Here is a 5819-nt window from a genome sequence, read left to right as displayed (position 1 = left end):
CATGGACGACCTCATCAAAGAATGGCATGATATGGCAAGGAGAGAAATCTTGAAGAGGAGAATGGTTGTGTCGGCCAGTGCTTGTTACAGTGCTGGAGATGTTTTCTCTACTCCATATGGTGGCAATGTCGATGATTTCGGTGCGGGAGTTGGAACAAGCGCCGGAGGTTGATTTGGTGGTGGCGATGAACTTCAAGATGGACTCGTTGGCGCGGAGTGAAGATCGACCAAGATGACGCCAGACGTGGTCGTCACTTTTGCAAGACACTCTTTTGCGTTTGTCCTACTAAACTGAAGCTTTTATTTGCGCGTAAACTGCGTTATGTTATTTGAATTTGAACTTATTTGTGGGAACATATGTCAAATTCGAAAATTAGGCGTCTTCGGTTTGCGGGTCGACGCGACGGTGCCCGAGCAGACCCCTCAAAAAGCCGACCCGTAAAAAAGTATATTCCACGAATATCCTTTTGGTCTGTTTGGGGGTTCTGCATCTGCGGCCGCACGAGCCAGCCCGCAAAGGCTGTTTCCCGCGAACTGCAAACGCGTTTTGCGGGCCGGTCGGATGCGGGGTCTACCAGACATGCTCTAATCTGCTCAGCCGCTGGAGCACAATCGATCAAACTAACGGATCTGGCATCGCCTCAAGAAAAAGAAAAAAAATCAGGGGTGTCTAAAAAAACTTAATTCTCATCTAGACGTGAATTCGTGAATCCGAAAAGAACTCTATGACGACTCCGGTTGGTCGCCGGAGGAAGAAGAGAAAGCGAAAACACGTACGTCGTATTATTACGATTAGAACTCGGACAAGATACCCAAAGGCGGTTCACAAGAGGCTCGAGACCTTCTCGGTTTTGCATTGCGCCAGGCCAAATGGAGTAGCATATAAGGCCATCAACCCTGTTCGCTTGAGCCTCGCAGCTACAGCCATCCTAGGCTGATCTCCGGCGAGCGAGTTCGGCGCAACTCACCAGGGCGTCCATCTCGATCGTCGTGGCCGAACGATGGCAGTGTACTACCGATACAAGGACTGCCTGGAAACGTTCTCCCTGCCCGTCGCGGCGCCTTCCATCACCGTCGGCGAGCTGAAGCGCCTTATCATGAAGACAGGCCGCCATGGTCGCGGCCGGACACGCGGCCGGGGTCCCAGGGAGAGCCTCACGATCTCCAACGAGCAGACCCGCGACGAGTACGCGGACGACGATGCCTTGGCCCTGCCCAACTCGACGGTGATGGTGCGCCGAGTGGCTGTGCCTCCGGAAGATAGCATCGAGCTGTGTCCGTCCGGCACACCCCCACTATGCCCTAGATCGAGGCAAGACAGCGGTGGTTCGTCGTCGAATTCGGCCCCGAGGTCCGCCGGTACCCAGGACGACCAGGCCAAAGCTACCAGCGCGGTGATCGACAACGGCCGTGGAGCAGCGCACAACGGGCGGGCGCCGCCGGCCGGGTACGTGTGCCACAGGTGCCGTGTCCCGGGCCACTTCATCCAGCACTGCCCCACAAACGGCGACTCCAGATTCGACTTCGGAAGGACTCCTGCGCTTGCCCCTCCTAGGCCGGCCGACGAGAGCAACGACGACGGCTTCCCGGCGGATCTCCACTGCAGGATTTGCAAGGAGGTGATGGCCGACGCGGTGGTGGCGAGCAAGTGCTGCTTCAACAGCTTTTGCGCCCGGTGCATCCGAGCGCACATCGTCGCACCAACTCCGAGTGCGCGTGCGGGGCCAAGGCGAGCATGGGCGATCTGGTCCCCAACCCGACGTTGCGCGCCACCATCTCCAACATTCTCGCCGCCAGGGCCAGCAGCGCTTCGGGTGGAACAGAGAAGCAGAGCAGCTCCGCCGCAAGCAACGAGGTCGCGGCGGCAGCATCGCAGGAGAGCAGCAGCAGCCACGCCTCTTCCAAGAAGGGCGCTGCCTCGGAGCCGGAGCACAGCGACGGCAAATCGACGCCGGCTCCAGCGGCGCGCGAGACAACGGACACAGCGGACAACCATGTCGATCATCAGTACGGCTACAGCGCTCCGTTTGCCCCGGCGTGCTACGACCCTTTTCTTGGTGGGATGCCGTGGCCAGCTGATCCTTCCATGTACTACGGCTACGCCGGCATGCCCTACGCTTACGGTGGCGGCACCATGACAGTGCCACCACCAACACGGAACGACGGCGGGCCGTATGGCTACCACGGCGGCAGGAAGAGGACGCGCGCAGATTGTGAGGATCAGAGCTTCCAGAGAAGGTGCGGTGGAGGCAGATCACATGCCGCGTTAGTTTTGCCCAACTGCGCAATGCAGAGGTTCTGATAGGCAGATCATAGGCAAAGGTTCTGATAGCTTCAAATGCCTTGTAATGTATAACCAGCAGTACTGGTTTAGCAAAGAGCTGCAGCCCTTATGCGCAGCTCTTTGTCTTCCCATGTAATTTGATTTTACTGATCCTCATGGGGTGAACCGAACTTAGGTGCAGCCCTTTTGCTTTTCCAATAAAAAATGTTCATCCAACCCTTTTCCTTATTTTGAAGGGGTATTATTTTCTCTTGTGATTCTTCTTTGACGTATGAATCTTGTATGTTTCAATCGTGTAAGCTCTCTTGCTTGGATATGCCATCAAAATATTTCTATAGTTAGTGTCTATTTTGTTCACTTTTGTGTTGTTTTCATGTACTAGTTAATTTGGGGTTCATAGTTTGTACTCCCTCTGTTAACTATTATAAGAGCGTTTAGAATTTCAGACCCAGCCGACAAATGGAAAATAGACCATCCTACCGTTGATTTGAATTTCGAGTCGTCTTCCTCCAAGAGCTCGCATCTTCTTTCTCGCGTTGTCCGCTTCATCCAGGCACTCGGCCCCTTCGTCCACGTGGGGCCCCCCGCGTCCAGGCGCCCAGCTTGGTCGCAGCCACCCCAAATTGGTCGCCGCCGGTCTGCACCCACCTGACTCGTCACCGCGCCACACCCCGTACGTGCTTGGTCGCTTCCGCCCCACATTGATCACCGACGGCCTGCACCCACTTGGCTGGTCGTCCCTACCGCACGCAACATGTGCCTGGTCGCCGCCGGACTGCGCCCACTTGGCTCGTCACCGCCGCCGCACGCAGCACGTGTCTGGTCCTCCCCGCGCCAAGGCCTAGTCCTCGTTGCGCCCTGGTCCTCCTCGCCACATGTAACACTCCAGCAGCACTCCAGGCAGGTTCTCCTCGCCTTGAGAGGACACACATGATGTTGATCCAACAAGAGAATGCTTGGACACACATTCTTCCTGGTGATGCAGAGTTTGCAGAAGTTGTGGCTACAATAGTTCTAGACATTAGATAATAAATCGGCCTCCAAATTCTCCCGATCTGAACACACTTGATCTTGGATATTTCAGACTCCTTGAGTCTTTGACCGACTATAGAGCTCCCACGAATATCAAAGAGCTTATTCACGGTGTGCAGGAAGAATTTGATGAGTATGATGCCGGGAAACTCAACAGAATATATTCTAACACTTCAGACTATCATGGTGAAAGTGATGAACTATGAAGGAGGAAATTCATATAAAATTCCCCATTTGTGCAAGGAGAGATTGAAAAAGCAAGGAATCGTACCGCCTAGGATTCATTTTTCCCAGTGAAGTTTATGAAAATGCCATAGAGATTCTAAAACAAGGTGTCCAGTGAACAATAAGTCATGGAGTAGTGGAGTATGTTGAGACTCGCAATGCCAGTATGAAGGATGAAATGCTTGCAAAACTAGTTGTGGAGTATGTTGAGACTTGTAGTGCTACGATGAACTTGTTTCTGGAAATCCATCCTTAAGACTTGTATTGTTTGTGGATATGGATTATTTGTAAGTATGAAATGGATTATATTGTGTTGTTTGAAATGGACTACTCCGTATGTGTTGTTTGACATGGAGTGTGCAAGTTTCTGAAATTATATGCAAGTTTCTTAAATTATATACAAGTTTATGAAATTATATGGAATCCATCGATGCATCCTTTTTTCCTCCAGTTGTAAGTCAACCATCGATGCAAACTGGCCTCGACACCGATTTTCTCTCCACCCAGCGACTTATAAAATGTTCACCCAGTTTAAAAGGTAATTTATCGCATATTTGTAAAATGTTCACCATGTATTTATAAAATGTTCATCATGTATTTTTTTTAAAAAGTATTAATCTTATCCTAAAAAATGTTATCCACGCATTTTAAATAGTTTATCATGTATTTTTTAGAATGTTTTCCGCATATCTTGAAAATGTATTTTTTAAATCACAAACATTTTCGAATTCATGAACATTTTACAAATTCACGATGATCTTTTAAATTGCACAAATACACTAATTGAACATTTTTTTGTGATTAGAATTTGTTTGCAAAGGAAAAAAAATTGTGGCCATGTAGATGCTATTTTTACGTGCCCATAGTGTTATTTACGTACCTACATGAGCACATTCTAGTTTGACTCGCGTCTCCTGTAGCTAACTCTTGTCCATAGCGAGTGCCCCGTGAGGTTCAAGCTATCAAGCGTTCCATGACCAGCGATGATTAGTTGCAGCGAGTAATGACGTGCACATGCTGTAATCAGCCAGATCGTTTATCTGTTGGGCCAGAGAAAGTGAGCGGCACGGATAACAACACCTGAAAACAGAACAAATATGGACATTGTCTAAAAAATAAAAAGACAAGGCAAAAGGGACCACAATATTATTTTGGACATTACTTAGACGTGACATACTCCCTCTGTTTCCAAATATAAGTCTGTTTAGAATTTTAAATATGGACAACATACAGATGAATATAGACGTATTTTAGAGTGTAGCTTCATTCATTTTTTCCGAATGTAGTCCACATTAGAATCTCTAAACAAACTTATATTTAGAAACGAATGTAGTATATATTACTCCCTTTTTAGAGAAAAGGCCAAGGCCCGACTTTATAGATAAAGCCACCAGGTAGCGTCACGGATACCACAGGTTCACAGGAAATCATAACCACACAGAGGAGTTTAAGAGAAACCTAAGCAAGCATGATACAGGCAACTGCCATACACAGCGCGCAGGCCGGGGAGGAGAAAGACCAAATGTCCGCAAACGACAGCACCAAATTATACGGCAGGGTTCGTCCCGGATATCTGAGAAGCCGAAGCCCGAATTTTGTTGATGAGCAGGTCCAGGGCGTCCCGATCAGGCTCCTTAGTCAATGATCTCCACTGCTGCAAGAATATACATGATTTGAATAGAACATCAACAGGTTTAGATGGGAAGGTAAGCTCAATAGTAAATTTGTTTCTAATATTCCATAAGGCCCAACATAAGGCTCCCAAGCCAACCCAAAATACCCTCTTGGTGACCCCGACCAAAGTTTTAGCTAGAGTTCTAATATCAGAAAAAGAGGAGGGATTCCAAGAGACCCGAAGCCAAGATCTGACGCAAGACCAAACTAATTTGGCAAGTACACACTTGAAAAAGATGTGGTCGGAATTTTCCAAGGCCCCACACAGGTTACAGAATTCAGAGCCCGGCCCATTGCGTTTTTTGATCTGATCAGCAGTAGGGAGGCGACCACGAAAGGCCTGCTAGAGAAAAATCTTAATTTTCGGAGGAACCCTTGATTTCCAGACACAAGAGAATCTAGCCGAGGGGGTACCACCAATGAGTCTAGAATACAACGACTTAACAGAAAATTTACCAGAGGCCGAAAGTGGCCAAAACACCGAGTCAGCCGACTCCGAGAGCACGGGGAAGAGGGCAGAGAGGCTTTGCCAATCTTCCAACTCTTCAGGAGACAGAGCCCGACGGAAAGCCAAATCCCAATTATTAGCAGCCAGCTCCGCGAT

At 49.1% G+C, this 5819-nt stretch overlaps 1 pseudogene; it reads left to right on the top strand.

The window, feature by feature from the left end:
- Positions 1-1001: 1001 nt before the first annotated feature.
- On the top strand, positions 1002-2302 carry LOC119279691 (annotated as a pseudogene).
- The last annotated feature ends 3517 nt before the right edge of the window (positions 2303-5819 follow it).

Source organism: Triticum dicoccoides, chromosome 3B (genome assembly GCF_002162155.2).
Source record: "Triticum dicoccoides isolate Atlit2015 ecotype Zavitan chromosome 3B, WEW_v2.0, whole genome shotgun sequence".
Classification (NCBI taxonomy): Eukaryota; Viridiplantae; Streptophyta; class Magnoliopsida; order Poales; family Poaceae; genus Triticum; species Triticum dicoccoides.
This window is presented reverse-complemented; position numbering and strand designations above follow the sequence as displayed.